The sequence below is a fragment of the Amblyomma americanum genome, chromosome 2 (assembly GCF_052857255.1).
Source record: "Amblyomma americanum isolate KBUSLIRL-KWMA chromosome 2, ASM5285725v1, whole genome shotgun sequence".
NCBI classification, from domain to species: Eukaryota; Metazoa; Arthropoda; class Arachnida; order Ixodida; family Ixodidae; genus Amblyomma; species Amblyomma americanum.
This window is the reverse complement of record NC_135498.1, coordinates 4,422,718-4,441,455: the sequence shown is the minus strand read 5'-3', so window position 1 is coordinate 4,441,455 and position 18,738 is coordinate 4,422,718. Positions and strand designations below refer to the sequence as shown.

Genomic DNA, 18,738 nt, shown 5'->3' with positions numbered 1-18,738 from the left:
GGGGGTAGGGATCGGTTCTGCTGGCAGGCCCACACCACGTGGTAGGTGTCAGACACCTCCCCACAGTGTGAGCACCGCCCGTCGAATTGAGGATCGAAATTCTTTAGTGTTGCCGGGCACAGCATCGTGTTAGTGAGCAGGTGCAGGAGTACCCGCTCGTTGGCCTTCCCCAGCCTTTTGCGCGCGGTGGGAAGAGTTTGGTGCGTGGGTTTGTAATAATCGCATATTTCCTTAAAAGTGTAAACCGGATTGAAATCGGAGTCCTGGTCAGCATTCGGTCCCGTAGGAAACGCCCGGAGAGAGAGCGCGCGGGCGGTGGCGTTGGCTGATTCGTTTCCGCGGAGGCCTTGATGACCTGGAGCCCAAACGAGAGATCGGTGCCCAGGATCCGAGTCTCGGCTACAATTTTGATAGATGCGATAAGCCAGGGGAGTAGCCCATCCTTGCTCAACGTTTCGACAAGTTCCTCGCTAGTCGGTGATTATGTATGACCTCGTGAGCTACGTTGTCGAACGCTCCTTTCAGGTCGAGCGCGAGGACAATTTACGCCGGCGACCTATGCCCCAGTGCAGTGTTTCTGCAGCAGTGTTGTCCAAGCCAGCGCAAGCAGCGCAAATCTGTCTGTCACTACCGCCACATAGCTCGAAGCACGAATATTAATTTGATAGCAGTATCAGTCGATGAAGACGACGTGCAATGCACAGCACAAGAGTTTGTTCCAATTTATCAAGAATCATGTTCGGCTGCGGCGATAGCATAGTGCTCTCGCGCAGGGGTCAGCGAAGGTGATCTGTTCGCACCGTCGCGGGATCGAATCCGAGTTTCAGATATGTATTTATTTCACTTGGCACAAACCCACGAACGTCGCAAGCGTACCGACATCTAAAGATCTTGCTCGGGCCTTCACAGTAATAAAGTTACTCCCGAATGAGGTTTCGAACCCAGGCGGGCACGAACTGATCAGCTTCGCTGGCCACTTTATTAGAACACTGCGCCATCACCGGCGCCATCGCTGAAATGCCAGTCTCTCACGCTCGGTTTAGGTATTGTCCTCTTCATTAACGTCCTTCTGGCGGCGCGAGCAAAGTTGTACCTCATTGATGAGCTATTTCTGAGGTTGGCATCCTACGCTGACACTGTGACTGCTATCGTCATGATGCCTCCAACCGGCCCTGCCGCGTCTGTGTACATAGCGTGCTTCTGTCCTTCCAATGTTTTTCTGCGGCTTTAACCTGGTGTATGTCCCTTGGTATGGACTTTGCTTGTATGATGTTGCTCAGCTCTTCGGAACCTTCAAGTCAGCCTTGCGTTGTGGTCTTTGTGTAGCAGTTTGAGCCTAACACACACATCTGCTGTCGTATGCTGTTGCATAAGCGCCATTTCTGCGATCTTAGGTGGGCTTTAATTATTTCACCCAGCGTGTTGCGGATTCCCAGCTTCAGTAGCCTTTCTACTGACAAGCTTATTCGAATGCCGAGTTCCCTCTTGTGTGTTTTCCTTATCAGGACGTTGATTTTATTTTCGTGTGCTTTTTACAATGTAAGGTACGGCGTGACATACGCCATTCTGCTGATTATTGAAGCCGGTACTAGCTGCAAGGTGTCTTTCTGTTTCATGTCTCTTCTCCTGTTGGTGATTATGCCGATCATTTTGCTTCTTGCTCTGTGGTGTTACTCCTCTTATTAGCTCTCGATTATTGATGGTTCCTTGTTTCACTCCGCCCGTAGTTTCATGGTCCCTGGGCTTCCTCTGTAGTTTTAGACGTCGTGTCGCTGTCATTTTTTGGCCGTTTTGCACGTTAGTTGCCGTAAGAACGTCAAAAAAGCGACGTTAAAACAACGCCACAAGCTCCGGCAAGGGTGCCCTTGGTGCCCCGCGGCAGCAGCGAAACCGGAGGCCCCTGTAGATGGGATGAGTTAAGCCGCGAGGAAGACGATATAGACTAGGACCCTCTATTTCCTTTCTGTGGTGCCCGGTAGACGGGGCAAAAGCAAATACGAACGACTTAGAGTTAAGTTCTAAGATTTTTTGTGTGTGCACGGCTATAGTCCTGAAGGGTAACGAAATTTTTGAAGGAAACCTAGGTGCAGCAGACAACAACGCAAATCAATCTTCTCGACACTACAGCCCGTTTGGAACACAGCCACATACTCTACAGGAAGCCGACGGACCGACAGAAATATATACCTAGATTTCACTAGCCATCATCCAAGAAACTTTTAGCAAGGCATATTAGTAGGACAGACAGCGCACCTGGGAAGAATATGTACCGGCGACAACGACTATTTAAAACACTTGCACTCACTGAAAACACCCTAATTGATAATAAGCATCCCCAGAACTCTCTTAATAGTGCTTTCCAACGAGTGACCTCCTTAAAACGAGGCATGTACTGTAAGCCACATGCCATGACGGGCCACTGAGAGAAAAGGGTTCATTCCTGGCGCTCAAAATTCGACACAAATAAGCACCGAAATAATTAGCTGTTTGATTGGTTATTAATTTATTGACCGATTGAAAAGAGGAGCTAGTTAAGCTTTATTTAGACGCGCTGAGTAATCCGCACCCTTCAGCGGCCGCGTTCCACCAGCGACGCATCCCGGCGTTCACCGAGTCATATTTCCCATCGACGTGCCTCTGAACGCAAACCGTCGGCACAGAGAACAGACACTACGCGGTATTCTCGAAACGCGATAGGATGACGAATTGCTTACCCTGCGTGATCATATCTTTTACTCCAGAACAAGCCACGCGCAGGAATCACCGGATCTGGCTTTTGGTCACATGGAAAATGCTCGCTTGGCACAAGACCCAGCGAGAAGTTGTGCGCGCATCTAAATTTTTGACAAATGAAACAAACTCTTGTCAATAATCCAGATCCATGCTTTAAAAACGAGAGTGCGAAAAAATATTTGTGTCCAATAGCAGACTACATAGTGGGGAACGTGAATAAAAGAAATCCGACCGCATCTCGTAAGGGTTCGCCAGAGTGTGTCAGGAGAGAGAGTGGACAGTGTGTGCTAATGACAGATTACCGATGACAGTATGCGCTACTCTTTCTCCCAACGCGGTGAACTTTTGGGAGAGCCGTTAGGAAGAACTGGTGTTCACTCATGGTGACCTACGTGAGTTGGATTCACGTTATCGTGCACCACATTCTCGCCCTCGACACTCTTTGTTCTTCGTGCACTTGGTGGCGTTATTGGTTTTTCATCGCCCCTGCATCACCCTTCAATGACAGGTTTCCCGAACACGTGACGTGACCTTTGACAAATGAGGGCACAGCCTTTCCAAAACTGAAACATCTCGTTGGACATGGGGCACGCACCTCGGTGGGCATGCAGCTTAGTCTTCAAGAGCACCGTACTGCGTCTTTCTGGGGCTGTTGAAACCTTATGTCCTAACAGTACCATTCATGGTGAAAATTTCAAAACTTTTCTCCCTGCCTTAACATAAAGTCCAGCAAAGCCTTTGTGAAGGGTCATAATGCTCCTAGAGGTAATGACTGATACATTAAAAATAATGTTCTGCAGACAAAACTTTCGCTTGCATTAAGAGAGAAGTTATCAATAGTATCCACCGAAATGCAGTAGGCTACAGCGGAAAGCTGTACATCTCTCACAGACAAAATAAACTAACCATTAAAGCTCGGATGGCAAGGCTTTGAGTAATGGCTCATTAGAATCCACCCAAGCGCAGCCATGCGGCTACAAAGGAAAGCTGTATAGCTTTCACAGGCAAGCTAAGCTAATCAGAATGGCTAGCAGATAGTAGGGCAAATCTACGGCACCTTGGGGGACTTCCCTGAAAAATTAGGCTAACACCATTGCCATTTCGAGTCATTCACCAATTCGCTCTCGTCCTAACATCTGCTAGCCGTCATAGTTAGCTTAGAAGGCAAAGCAACTGCCTCAGACAGGTGGTGCTGCTAGGTTAGTATCCCGGAACAGGATGTAATTTTAACTACGAATTTTTGTGAAAATTGCATAGAGTTCCTTTGTAGCCGTTTGACTGCGCCTGGGAGGAGTAATTACTTCCATATTAGACATCTGCTCCAGGATGGGGGATTCCGCAATAACGTTGGACTAACTTTCACTCGTATTCATCATGCTCGCCGCCGCAAAGCGTTTAAGCTTTGGGGGGTGCTGCCCCTCCGATAGAGGACGGGGGCGAGAATAACGCTTGGTTGAGAAGCGGCCGCAGCAGGCAAGTGAACAGAGCATTTTGACGCGATAAGGATCCAGTTGTGCAGAAAACCCGGCATCGTCATCGTCGGTGCCTGCGTCGTCGGCGTCCTCTGCGCTGTGAGCAAAAAATTCCCGGAGAAGCAACGGAGTGGGCCACCTAGGTGATGTTACCTTGTGGCATCAACACAACCTGCCCACCGAATTGTGAGCAAAGCAAACTGCCCGCAGTGCCAGGGGACAGTTAACTTATGTTCGCTAGTGAGGAGCAAGCAACCTGGGTGGCACAAGCCCCACAGGGGGCAGCACCTGTCATCGCAGGGCAGTGGCGCATCGTTTAACCGCTCCACCACTCCACCAGCAGTGGTTCGCTGATACCAGGGACGTACAAGTGCCAAGTCGAGAAAGACCATTTCCACTTCTATGGGCATATATAACCAAATACGCTATCGCGCATTTAGGCGGAGCTTAAGTGTCCCCTCCAATTGTTCAATAGAGCCACAATTATACATTACCTCTAAAATGACCACGTTAGCTTCTCACTTGCTGGTAATATTTTTGGGGTGAGGTATTATAGTTCATACGTTAGTTCGTCGCATAAAGTTGAACATTTTGGGTGCATGGGTAAAAAAAAAGTGACTTGTTTTGCAGCGCAACATACGCCCTCCGTAAGCGGAGCCGTCTTGTTAGGTGGCCCGCGCCTGCAGGAGAGAGCCGTCCATTCTCCTCGGTTGCCCTTCGAGGTCACTCGTCGAAAACACAATTGACCGTGAGCGGCCCTGACGATTCATTCACGGACGCGCTCGTCTCGAGTCCGTCCGGGTTATCGCCTGCGCTTCGCGATGTTCAGCCAGACACCACCGCGTTAACAAGGGTGCCAAGCAGCGTTCGCAAAGGAATAACAACAATAGACACACCACGGCGCTGTCAAGCGACGTCTCTTGCTCCGCTGCGTCCTGAGTGAGAACCGGTTTCGCACTTGACCATTCGACAACGAGCCCCACTTATCACCTCGTTACAACGGCCTGGCGTTTCATAGCGTCGCGTTATCGCCACTGCCAAAGAGAGCGCGGAAAGAATAGCGATGGAACATAATGTTATTCACGATATCTTTGGACAAACTATCTAAAACCACCAGCGAAGAAAGGCAGCACTCGTGCTTCGTGCTCTCATTTCCTCCTCATAACGCAGCTTCGATTTGGGATGAGCGCCGCCTCCAGAAATTAACGGAAAGTTCTCGGCAGTTCGTGACAGTGACATGAAAGGCGCTTCAACCTTCGGCAGTGAGGAGCATCACGGCCGATTCCAGTAAGCACGTGTACAGATGACCGATCATCCAGTCAGAGATGTACCTCTTTTGCCAAAGGTAATCAAGCAGAGGGGTTTGTTTTGTAGGCCTGCAGCGAAGCAGTTGTGGCAGAGCCCCTGAAATCAGGGTGCCGTATGTGAGTTTCTCTATACAGGTGATAAGCAAGCCCCATTGCTCGGGCAAAGACGGTACATACCTCGCTTTGCTATTAGCAGAATATGCATAACACTACTTTTGTGTGCCTCCTTTGCCTTCGTCTGTCGCGCCGTCCTCTTTTGTAAATCTCACGTACTAACTAGGCCAACACAGGCTCTACTACTCCTCAACACTAAGTTTTTTCGCGTAATTCGGAGCAGCCGTGTTGGCGTATATTTAATTTGAAATTTTGAGACATGCTCATTTATTTTTTTATCTATTCATATTAACTCCACGCGCCAATTAAGAGAGCACCTCCATTCGATGCGCATTCGGAACTCTGCACACAGTTTGAAGGCAGGTAATACAGCTGCAATGCAGGAAGCATGAAGGAAGGTATGACGAAGCCGAGCCAAGGCGAAAACATAAAGCGCAATGTTTGGAGTTGCTCGAAATATTGTAAGCAAACGCCACGTGTCGATGAGTTGCGAATGAACCTTTCCTCACGTTCTCTTCTCACCATAATGCTTGTTTTTCTGACCCATCGTCGCGTGTTCAGCTTTTTTTTTTTTGCGTTCACCTTCCTCAGCCTTTCTTGCGGTCGCCGGGTGCAAGCGGAGATAGAAACATAAATAAAAAAGAAAAGGTTGCGTGCTAAGCCCGCCCCTGGATAGTTTACGCGCCGTTAGTTTCCCGGTAATGGGATGGCGCTTCGTTCTTCCAGTTCGTTTTTCCCGCCCTCGAGTTGCGTTGCAAGGGAGCAATAGTGCGGCAGTCCAGATGACACAGGAGGCGGCTGCACCCATGTGCCAGGAGGCCACGTGCGCCCTCTCGAAATGGTCACTGGACCTTCGAAAATTTTTCAAGCGACGCTTAGCAGAAAATGAAGTTCACTCGTACCAAAATATTATCACATTATGAGTGACGAAGACACTCCTTTCACAGAAAACGATGTTCTTATAGGATATAGAAAATGTAGAAAGAACAGAACGGAAGGTACCCGCCGCGGTGGATCAGTGGTTAGGGCGCTCGACTACTGATCCGGAGTTCCCGGGTTCGAACCCGACCGCGGCGGTTGCGTTTTTATGGAAGAAAAACGCTAAGGCGCCCGTGTGCTGTGCGATGTCAGTGCACGTTAAAGATCCCCAGGTGGTCGAAATTATTCCGGAGCCCTCCACTACGGCACCTCATTCTTCCTTTCTTCTTTCAATCCCTCTCTTATCCCTTCCCTTACGGCGCGATTCTGGTGTCCAACGATATATGAGACAGATACTGCGCCATTTGCTTTCCCCAAAAACCAATTATTAATTATTATTAGAACGGAAGGCAGTGCAAGTGTAGCCGCCAGCGGCCGTTTTTGCAAGCAAACTGAGGTGACGTGCGTCAAAACCGTTGCTTTTTTGTTTCGCTATGGATCCGTGAGGCTAGGCTGCATACACATCGCCATTCACTTCTAAACACTAATCACGGAGCCCTTTCCTATTCTGATGTCGCAATTTGGAATCTTTTTTTTTTGGTGGGGGGGGGGGGGGGAGGGGAGGAGGGGTAATGTTTCAATTTTAATCAAATTTTCTCAGCGATAAATGCGTTTTATATTTTGGCGCCAGACAAACATCAGCGGAGCCAGGATGAGCGTGCAATCAATTGCAATCAGTGTCGTCCCTTTAAACGCAAGCCTCTCGTCCAACGCTTAGCCAAGGGACAAGGCTCCAGACGAAGAGTGCATCACTGATGGATTACGGAAGCAAGCGGATGCGCAAATACGACATTCTCACGAATGGAAATTTGAGCTAGTTGGTACTCGTTCGAGCGCAAGCAGACGAAGACCGAGGGAGAAGGACGCCGCACATAGAAGCGCGCGTCTCGTCCTTCTTCTTCCCCTGTCGTCGTCTGTTTGCGCTCGAAACATGCAGGCGACATTTGAACTGTCATGCGGAGATCGTCTGAAAACGATATATATATATATATATATATATATATATATATATATATATATATATATATATATATATATATATATATATATATATATATATATATATATATATATATATATATATATAATTATTTTTCAAGCACCCTCATGGCATATGCAGACGACTTTAAAGAGGACAGTGCGCGGTTACGAAATGACGCGTAAGAACAATGCAGAACAGGATTTTTCAGTACAGAACAGGACTCGCTAGGCCTATTCGTACCGCTCGTGTCGAAAGGGGAACATTTTATTTATTTATTTATTTATTTATTTATTTATTTATTTATTTATTTATTTATTTAGAACATACTGCAGGCCTACAGTAGGCCCAAGCAGGAGGGGCGAGTACATAATATATGCAAAAAGAACAGGTTTAGCAAAATTGAAAAAATGTTAAATACAAGTTGTAACACAAAATACAGCAATAAATACAAGGCTCAGATGCAAAATACAAAAAGTGAACGAAAAAAAACGGCTCTCAAATTAAATGCCGTTCGTTTCGCTTATTCGCAGTACGGAGAAGGTGTCATCGCCGTTAAGGTATCGCACGGCCGCCGATACTGCATGGTGCCAGCTGGTGCGCATGCGTCAGAAACGGCATATTTGCCGACCAGCAGACCGACCACCGAGTTGCCTACGCGGCAGTAAGGGTGCCCGCAAACTGTACTACATCAACCGAACACGTGCTCCTTTAAATGAATCGCTCGGGACAATTCCATTCCATATTTCGATCATTCTTTTAAATCAGAAACATTTTATCGGCGATTCCATATTTCGCTTTAAAACTTCCACAAAATAAAGGGGAAAAGACGGGTGTGAGAAACATCGTTAGAAGTGCCCCAACGAGCATGGTGCTCTGCACGATTAGCATCTTCCATTTGTATCTTTGCCACTCGCATTCACGCGGAGAAGTGCTGCGACGCAACAATCACTGAGGCAGCATTTTTTCGTTCCGCTCCATATACCTGCTGCTTCGGAGCCGGTGACACGCTGATGTCGCCCATGACAATTTTCTATACACAAACAAACAAACAATAGCTATATGATTTGAAACTTTTTAATTATTCGAAAAGCGTTTGGTTTATGGGGGTTTAACGTCCCAAAGCGACTCAGGCTATGAGAGGCGCCGTAGTGAAGGGCTCCGGAAATTTCGACCACCTGGGGTTCTTTAACGTGCACTGACATCGCACAGTACACGGGCCTCTAGAATTTCGCCTCCATCGAAATTCGACCGCCCCGGCCGGGATCGAACCCGCGTCTTCCGGGCCAGCAGCCGAGCGCCATAACGACTCAGCCACCGCAGCGGCCCCTATTCGCAAAATGTGCCACGATCTATTCGCTGGGAGACGCGGCGCGTATGGACAAAGCAATGAGGTTGCGGTTTTGTTTTCGCGAAAACTAAGCGGTTCTTGTAGCGCGAGTGGAGAATTTAAGTTTATAAACCAATTTCCCTGTGCGGTCTTGGATACAAGGTCAAAGTACACACGGCAATAGTGTGAATGGTAAAGGTATACGACAGTGAAATGGGTTTCTGTTTCACGTTTAACCCATTTTACAGCGAGAAGGCGGAAAATCATTCGGGTTGCAAGCAACTGTGTGCGCGGATGTGTCGGTGTCGTCGGCGTGTTCTGCCGTGGATTACGCCGATTACGCTTCGAACGAAATCCAACTAAATCGTCCACCCTCGGTAAGCCTACACGATTATGTTCTATTATTTTAATCTCCTGAACTACTCTAAGAGGAGGTGTGTGTGCAGAACAAATTATCTGCGCACGACAAACTTCCTATCCCCGTTTGTAAGCTGCGTTACAAGCAGCGGGATGCCGCTTATGTATGTGCCACTGCGTCTTTTATAACGCACGGAAAGGCAAACGGTGCGGAACCGTTGATGGTATGCTGCTGCTCGCGAGCTGTCTACCGGCTTTTTCGTGTTGCAAGGTAGATGCGCAGCCAGAAATATCGCTTAGTCCGTGAATGGCGGCCGGAATGGAACTATGCGTAAGCGCCGTATGAGCTCGATTTACTTTGCGCCTCGGAAAACGCACACTCACGTTCTGGGGTGGACTACATCTACGTTTTTAACTTTATATTATCTCCGGTCCGGACCATGGAGTGCTGTTCATTGAGAGGTATGCATTGGTTGTTACGCGTAGACGCTTGCTCGGTGCGCGTCGGGGACAGCAACGGTTCACCAGAAATGTTTTGTAACGCTTTAAACTGGAGCACGGGACGTTTGTCAATGTTTCAGTCAAGCGCGGCGCTGGAGGAACGCTTATAGTGTGGTGGTTGAATAAGAGTCGTTGCCCACGTGAATGGCGAGCGTGTACAAACACCGCGAAGAACCTACGAGCTGCCTCCCGTCTCCCCTTTCGTTGCACACGTATGGGTTCGTCCATCCCTGTTATCCGAGCCGTTGGTCGTCGCCGCTAGCATGCGCTTTGATTTTGAAAGCTGCGTAAAGGCCGCCTCAACGAGAGATGGCCTACGTTTCGATCCGAGAGGCTAGCTCACGAGCCCCGCTCACGCGTTCACAAATTTCTCTAACGGCATTTGCACGAGAGGCGCATATGCGTTTCTGTTCTCAGACTGCTACATTACGAAAACGCCAATGTAACTGGGCGCTTATTTGCGCAGACGAATGCAATTAAGCTCGATCTACGTTATGGCTGCGCCTGGGTTGAAAACGTTGTTCCATTGAAATAGGTCCTACTTGAAGCTCGTTCGTTGCTTTCGTTGATATTTCTGGAAGCCTTAGGCTAGGATTCCTGCATGCAAGAACCACCTCTGTACTGCGCTGTTAGGGCTCCGCATGAAGGAAAAACTGTAGGTCCTTGTTACAATGTTTTATGAAAACCACTTAGAATTTGTCATGCGTATGTACTGAAACGATGAAGCCGGCGCAATGAATGACTCAGTCAGTGGTTATCGTGATCGTCTGGTGACCTGAAAGACGCAGGTTCGATCCCGGCATCGGCGGTCAGATTTTGTGGAGGCGAAATGATAGAGGTCCCTATGCTATGCGATGTCAGTGCACGGTAAAGAAGTCCACTGGTCGAAATTATCCGCAGCCCTTCACTACAGCGTACAGGCTTCGTCAAAAGTAACCAGGCTGCCGCGAAGGCTGCTCGAGCAGGCGCGTGGCCGTGCGGCGGCGTTGCGTTCGCTGGCGCTTGCCGGCGCTCGTCAGCTCCTAGGGTTCAGCAGCTGACGTAGCTTCGCGCCCTCCCGCTCGTTATTTCGATGATAAAAACTAGGCGTGTACGGTGTGCGGGCTGCGCTTTCACGTGTTCCGAGCACCGTTGTGCCAAACGAGGGCGCTCAGTATAGCAACAGTGCGGTTCGCTCTTTTCGGGCAACTGCCCTCAAGCGGACACAAGTCCCGTTTTTAGCTATATAGTTATGCGTGCTTACGTTCTGTGCACCGCTGCAGAAACGGATCAGCACAATAGTGTTTTTCTTCCTGTTAGATACGATAGTAAATTCAAGCTGGGGTAGCGGACCTCGAAATTTAAATACCTTTTTTCCAGGGTGCCTTGCGTACTGCCACTTTATGCAGATCTAGTACAGAAATATGGCGAAGCTTGTTAGCCCTTTCAAGACCACTTAACTCTCTTTTATATTTGCAAACCATACTTGTTTCCTTATAAAATGGTCTATAGACAGTTCATAGATTTTTTATAGACTCTATTGCCTTCCTATCGATATTGATTTTTGTTATTCATTGTCTATACAAAAAATGGTACTAAAAGTGTATGGCCATTAATCTATAGATTGTCTATAAGCTGCCTATAGGATTTGTATTGCCTATAGACTGTTCTCCTGAGTTTGTCTGTAGAGAGTCTGTAGACTTTATAGATAGGAGTATATGGACAGTCTATAGAATCTCTAAGAAGTTTTTGTAAGGGTTAGCCCCTTCGTTACACTTTGTATAAAGCTGTGCCATGTTTGATAGCAATAAATTCTTGCATTTGTTTGTGGGAACGTTTTTTGTTCAGGAAACAAACCGTAATGCAGCCTTCCTCGCACTCAAACATTAGGCACAAGTGATTATTTGCTCAGTACGCATAACCTTTTATTTCTGGGAAGCACTGTCTCGCAAACCAAGCACATTCGTCCTAGAAACGAAAAACCCGAGCTCACAGTATCCGAACTACTACCTGCTGTTCTGTTTCTCGCTTTTAGCTGACCATCCCCTTGATCGCCTGGAACCCATTGACGCACCGGGGCGTCAGCAACACTTTAGATGCTAATCATTCCCTGCAACCCAAAGTCTCAGTGACAACCGAGACTTTTCCTCTCGTTTTGAATCGTCCGGTTACAATGCTCTTGAACGCTCAAAGCAACCGCTCAGTTGAGTTCACGACTGACCCCCTCTAACATATGCCGTCCTTAGTAGTAGTAAGATTTTTATCTTTAGTAACACGCCTAACATTTGCATTAGACGTGCATTTGGCGAATTGTGGGCAGCCAACGTTCTCTTTTCTTTATTAATGTATTACAAAGTCCCCGAAGCTGGGCTTAATCACTGCGCGGCATACTTCGCTGTTCTTTTTTGTTCAGCAGGCTTGAAAGAGGCATTAATTTGTTACTGTTGATACCTGCGTGTCATCGCTTAATGAGGCAACAATGACAAGCAAATTTTCTCCTGTCTGTCACTCAATATTGCCTTTCGCACAGCTTTAATCGAATTCTCTGGCTGTAATGTGCATTATGCTTTCATGTTTTTGTGCACGAGTTGCCCGTGCAAAACCATTTCGACACCTGCAAGCTAAATTTCAAAATGCAGCGTCGTACCACACAGGCCGTCACACTTTAGCCAATTTTTGTATAGACTGCCGAATCGTTTTATTCATTTGAGCGCAATTTTACCATGGCTATATCTTTTCCTGTTGCCTAGTCAGCGGATGTTATGCGCACAATAAAATATTACCATATAGAACATACGGACGGACAGGCTTCACATTCGTCATTAGCAGGATTCATTTTTACCATTAAAACATTCTAGATCCTGGGAAGAGTGCCTCGGCCGAAGAATTTCCTTGTTAGCGTGTGCTGACTGCTGCAGGGCACCTGAATGTGTGCCGAAACATAAGGCCCAACAGTGCTCCGAGCCGCACATCATACGCTCCTTGTTTTCATCATCCAAATAACGAGTGGGAGGGTGCGAAGTTACGTTAGCTGCTGTCCCCTCGGATCTGACGAGCGCTGGCAAGCGCCAGCGAACGCCACGCTGCCGCACGGCCGCGCGCCAGCTCCCGCAGCCTTCGCGGAAGCCTGGTTACTTTTGGCAGAGACTGTACTTCATAGCCTGACTCACTTTGGGTCTTTGAACCCCATAAAACCAAACCAAAGCGAACAAGATTGCCTTACTAGAATGTGATAGCCAAGGTATGCCTGTTTTCTAAAGCACGTGTATAGAGATGGAGTACTTTTTTTCAGTTGCCCTTATATTATTTTTCCCTCTTTGTGGTGGCAGGTCAGCATTCCTGGATTATTGACTGCAGAAACAGGCTGCAACCATTTTTCTGAGGAAACTAGCCGGACCGTTACTTTTTCCATTTATTTGTATAATGTGGTGCATTCTTATGGTGCATGTATTGCATATTCCCAGCCTGTATAGCTTGGAAATAAACAAACTTTGTAAGTATATCAATCATCATGTCATTTTTGAAGACCGTGTGGTGACCTTTTTAAACGGGTGTAGACTGTCTATAGACAAAGACCTATAGCATTGCCAGGCCATAAATCTATGAAATGTCTATAGACAGTCTATATACTAATGTCTACTGGACTAGTAGACTTTTGTCTATAGACTGAAATCTACAGAAAGTGTATGGCCATGTCTGTAGATCATCTCTAGAGTGTCCATAGACCTATCCATTAGACTTTCAGTAGGCAGTATAGACAAAAGCCTACTAAAAGTTTATTGCCATATATCTGTAGATTGTTTATATACTAGTCTAGGATTTGTTGATAGAAAGTCTATAGAATTTAACAGAGTATACTGAGGGGCCAGTTGGTCAGACATATTATAAACAAAAACGTAGCATATGGACGGGACGAAGAAGGGCGAAGACAGGACGGTTGTCACAGGTTGTAGCAACCGTCCCGTCTTCGGTCCTTCTTCGTCCCGTCCATATGCTATGTTTTTTGTTCATAATAAGTCTACAGAATTCACAGACTAAAGTCGATGGACTGCCTACAGAAAATTTTGTAAGGGTGCCCATTACTGTTAAACATTTCTAACACATCTGTTGCATGCCTTCGGGGATTCTTCAGGCACTATACTGAAAAATAGCGGCTGAGTTCAGTGTCTCTGGCCAGAGTGTGTCAGTTCGGAAGTGCAGCTGAGGGGGAAGAAATAGATGTTTATGCGTACAGTCCCGGCCATAATATTACGGAGCACGCTTCGGTGATTCGAACTCTCGCCACACCTTACCTAACGCAAATTAGGAGGTACTTCTTACACAGCTTTGCACACGTCACTGGCGCGTTCATGTATGAATAGAATCCACACTCTTATCTCCTCTAAAGAACACGTGAGAAAATTTTCAAATGCCGAAGCATGCTCCGTAATATTTTGGCCGCATCTGTACGTGCGACCCAAAGCTCCCATATATTATAAACGTTCTATTCTAATGTTCTTTAATAACGTCACAAAAATATTTGCAATTCTAAATTTACTTTCGGAGAGATCAAACTTACGTGCTTTGATTTCCGCAGCAATCCGCGAACGCTAACGAAGTTTTCTTCTGGGATGACCTCTCCCTGACTGCCCACTGCCCTGGCTTTTGTGATTGGTTATTGTGGCTGCAAAATGAGCGCGCCCCGTCCAAAGAAATACCAGATCTAGGAACGAGGACGTTTCGAAATCCTGTAGCTAGATTGACCTGAAGAGAGCTGGGGCGTCGCGCTTGCATCCAACACCATTCTCTAGGCACCATGCTCTATTCGTTTCGCTCGCTACACGAGTTCCGTCCCCCTTCAGCCATGGAAACAACCGCCGAATCCGGACAAATAAATTGCATCCGAATATAGTTTTCTTATTTAATTCCACGAACTAAATCAATGACAAAAATAACTCAGTGAGTGAATGAACCGTGCCGTGAGTGAGTTTCCCGTTGAACGCAGCACCTTTTCATCTCTCCCCCTCTTTCGACACAAAGAAAACCTTATCATAATTATCATCATCATACGAGTGCAGTCTACCGCAACGCAAAAGATTTCTCCAATGACCTTCAACTACCCATGTGTAGTGCAAGTCGCGGCCATGTTGTCGCGGCAAATCTCTTAATCTCGTCCCTTCATCATTCTCGGCCTTCTCCGAATGAAGCCTCAGCGAACGCACATCCCCTCACTTCATCGCCCAACTACGGCCACCGCGGCACGTATTTCCGAAACATACTCCGTGCAACGGGAGAAGACGACGCCTAGAAATTCAATCAAGTGACATGATTTCGCCTTCAAAGCGTTTAAAGGGTAGAGCACAACTAGGAGAAACTATAAATGATTCCTAGGAGAAACTTTAATGATTTGCGTGTTTGTAATTCTTGGTTAAAAAAGAAATAGAAAAATAATTGATTTCGAGTCCGTGGTTTTATACAGTGATTTTTGTTAGAAAGTATTTCAGAATGCAACCCAGAGTTAACACATCCTCTGGGCCAATGATAACATGTCTGTTCTTAATGCTTTGTTTTTAGCAGAAAAAATACGAGAAGACAATCGCTTCTATGAAAGTTATTTGAATTGATGTCTTATTCTTTAAAAAACGCAGCGCTAATAATCCATTGCTTTGAGCTAGGCGACTGCAGCGCTTGCCTTGTGGTGTCTATGCTTCTTCAACGTCTTAGCTTTTCGCGCTGCATAATGATTCAAGGCGCGAATCCACTGCGCCATGGAACCAACAGAAACGAGCGATTTTATTTGTGCTGTTATCGGTTCTTGCAAAAAGCTCGCCTATTTTCCATTAGATGGCGTTGCGGGGCTGTCCTGTGCCGCGTATTTCGCCGCCGTGGTAAGGCATCGAACCCGCGACAATGCAATCTGCAGGGGAAAGCCACACTCGTGAGGCCCATGCGGTAGGCAGCGCGTAGGTTCTCAACGGGAAAGATAGAAACCGTGCCGTGAATAATGGGGAGTTGACCCAGCGGTAATATGTCTGCGTCCCCAGTACTCAAAGGCGCTTTAAGCAGTGCTAACTGCGTGATAACCCTTTGAGGCCGCCATTTTTTTTTTTTTAGAGAGGAAGGTTAAATTTTGGCGCCCCTAAATTTATCATCCAAGAAAAAGCCCCTCGTACTCGTTGCCTGGCAAAGACACATTTCTCAAGCCTAATAGTGGACAGTAAATAAACTTCATTTTTCACATGGGCAGTGCGCGTAACGGTGAATTGCTAAGGCGACGGGACACGGCTGTAAAGCGATATTAGCGAAATAAGTCGCGATGAGCGCAAATCAACTGATGCGCGGCGGCACTCCGCTCTACGTACGAAGTAAAATCTTTCGTCCACAGTAACGCAACAGAAAAGAACTATGGTGGGGGCTTCGTATCCACAACAGGTTCATTTTTACCTTTACTTAGGGTAAGACACATGTGCTGCGTAACAACTAACCGGATATTCATTTCGCCGTACGGTGAGCTCTACTGTTAACCTGTATACCACTACTCCTAACAATATTATTGATTATTAACCTCTGCTGACTACTAAATCGCTTGAGGAATGGGTGGTATCTGCGCCAACATCTTCTTCGGGTGAATTCCGAAGTTGGCGGTGCGCGCGATGTGCTGTTTATATTTTGGCCGTCTAATTGCCTCTGTAAGTGATTTTCTTCATACCAAAAGCTACTGCGCTCCAACGACTGGCACTGTCAACTGTCGCGCGAGTTCAGCTCGCAACTTCCAAATGGGGTCACTCTTTCGAATTGCGTCCCCAGATAAAAACTAAACAAAGCAACCATTCAAGTACAGGCATCCAGCGTCCCATAGAAACGGCGCAGTTTGCTCTCCGCGACTTTGGGCCCCGTTTTGTTCCATGCTTTCGGAAACCGATTAGAGGCTTTCGGAAAGCGGCCGCCGATAGCAGCGCCGCGTTTGTCTCGCCTCGTCTTCTCTTCGTCTTTCGCGCAGTATAATTACGGAATCCAACCAACTCGCCCAGCTTTTTCCCCTCCAGATGTAACGCACTTACCTCCACATCTCGCACCCTCGCAGTGGTCTGGCCCATCCGCGGTCGGCGGCTTCTCCACGTAAAAGATGTCCGAAACCATTTTCCTCTCGCTTCGAATGCCGGCAGAAAAGAGGCGTCTTCGGCTCCAAGCGAGCTTTGCGCCGAGTCACTCGGACGGGACGGCCGCCGCCCGCGCGTTCCTTCGGCCGTCAGCACCGACCCGCTTCGAGATTTGTCCGCCGTCGGCGAGCAACCGGTTTCGCCACGTGCGTAACGGAGGCAGCCGAAGGCTTTATGCAGCACGTCCTTTCCGCACCGACTGGGCTTCTTTCTCTCCCGGCACTTGCTGCGAGTGTTCGACGTACGGCGCGCGAGATTCAAAACAGCGTGCCGAAGGAGCTGCCGATTACCGGCCGATGCTTCCGTCTCAGAACCCCGCGTGCTGCTACACGAAGGAGATTCGCAACGACCGGTTTGTTAACTCCGCGTAGCTGTTTGGCTAGGCGATCGGCTGAGCACACAGCAAAGGTTTAAAGCGGTCGCAAGAGGTCTTGGCGTTAGCCTATGCGTACGTCGACGGAGACAGCTAGCGAATAGAGTCCGCAGAGCTCGCTTGCCACCACTGGGTGTTCAGAGCAAAGTCGGCAGGAATGCGGGCCGGTTTTACTTCCAAAGTGAGGGGCGATGGAAACGAGATTTCGGCGGATAAGATGGCGATGCTTTCTTCTCGTAGAGCATTCAAGGGCTACTCAAGGCTCATCCGATACGTACGTTGAGGGACACTCCGTGTTTCGATTCCAAGAACACAAGGCAACGAGTTGACCTTTCCTCTGTTAATTTTTTTTCTCGTGAGGCACTATTTTTCATTGTTAAAGTGCAATCTGTAGTCCACTTGACAATGCGCCCAATTACTGGATCGCGAGTTCCGCCTTTGCGTCATGTGATGACACGTAATAGGCGGTTTTCAGTTCTGGCCGTCGCACTCTCGCGACAATGCATGGCGGCGGACAATGGGATAAGTGATACGGTGCTCATGTCATCCTGCCTGACTCTGAAGAATTTATTCTCGCGCAGCTGCAAGCGAGAACTGCGCCACCTAATAAATGGAACCGATCACAGTGAAATCAACACTGAACAACTGATTGATCGAGTGTGCATGTTGGCATTTTATTAGTGCAGTGTGTTTTAGCTTGATAGGGGCTAGACGCTAGAGGAAAGGCATTTCTATTTGACACACGTTTATTTTTTATTTCTGCGCCTGTTTGTTTATTCTTGTGTTCATTTCTTTTTTTCGTTATTTATTTATTCCGATGCCTATACCGCCGGCACGGGCATTGCTCTAGGCGGCGAGGGAGAGGAAACAAGGAATATTAGAGCCCTAATGACATTTGAGAGTCAGTTTCGCATCATCAAGAAGATTAAAAGAATAAAATAGTTTATACAGGAAATGTTTACCTTTCATCACACAATAACTAAGTAACTGGGACACAGCGAAACAAAATTTTAAGCTAAGAGTAGTAAAGCTGTTTAAAATATCTGAGATTTAGGCTAGGGGATGAAGGAGAACCGGAGACAATTTCCTATGGTGGTCCTGCTGGCCCGAAAGGCGCGGGTTTGATTCCGGCCGCGACGGTCACATTTCGATGCAGGCGAAATGCTAGACGTCGTGTTCTAGTACAATTTCAGTGCGCGTCAATGCATGTCATTCACGCTTACACTGAGGCTTATGGTAAGTTTTTATAGCTTTCTTTTAACGGTTTTATTATCACCAGCAACATCACGATAAAACGAATTAGATGCACAGGGGAGAAAGGCGCTCTCCTGGTGATTTCGTGGCTTAGCACCTGCGGTGTACGGTCTTCAGTATAGCCTAAGGGTTTTCACAGCTCCTATCTTGATAGGCAGTGTGTGGCCTCAGTTTCTGGGCGCAAGGATTACTGCTGCGTTGCTGTTGCAAATCTTTATGTTG

General features: G+C 47.4%; 1 pseudogene across 1 annotated transcript in view; it reads right to left on the bottom strand.

The window, feature by feature from the left end:
• LOC144120447 (Na(+)/citrate cotransporter-like) overlaps positions 1-17,097 on the bottom strand; it is a 60,153-nt pseudogene extending 43,056 nt beyond the window's left edge. Inside the window, exon 1 of the transcript XR_013312441.1 lies at positions 16,791-17,097. The product of XR_013312441.1 is annotated as a Na(+)/citrate cotransporter-like (transcript). The remainder of the gene's footprint in view (positions 1-16,790) is intronic.
• Between the last annotated feature and the right edge of the window lie 1,641 nt (positions 17,098-18,738).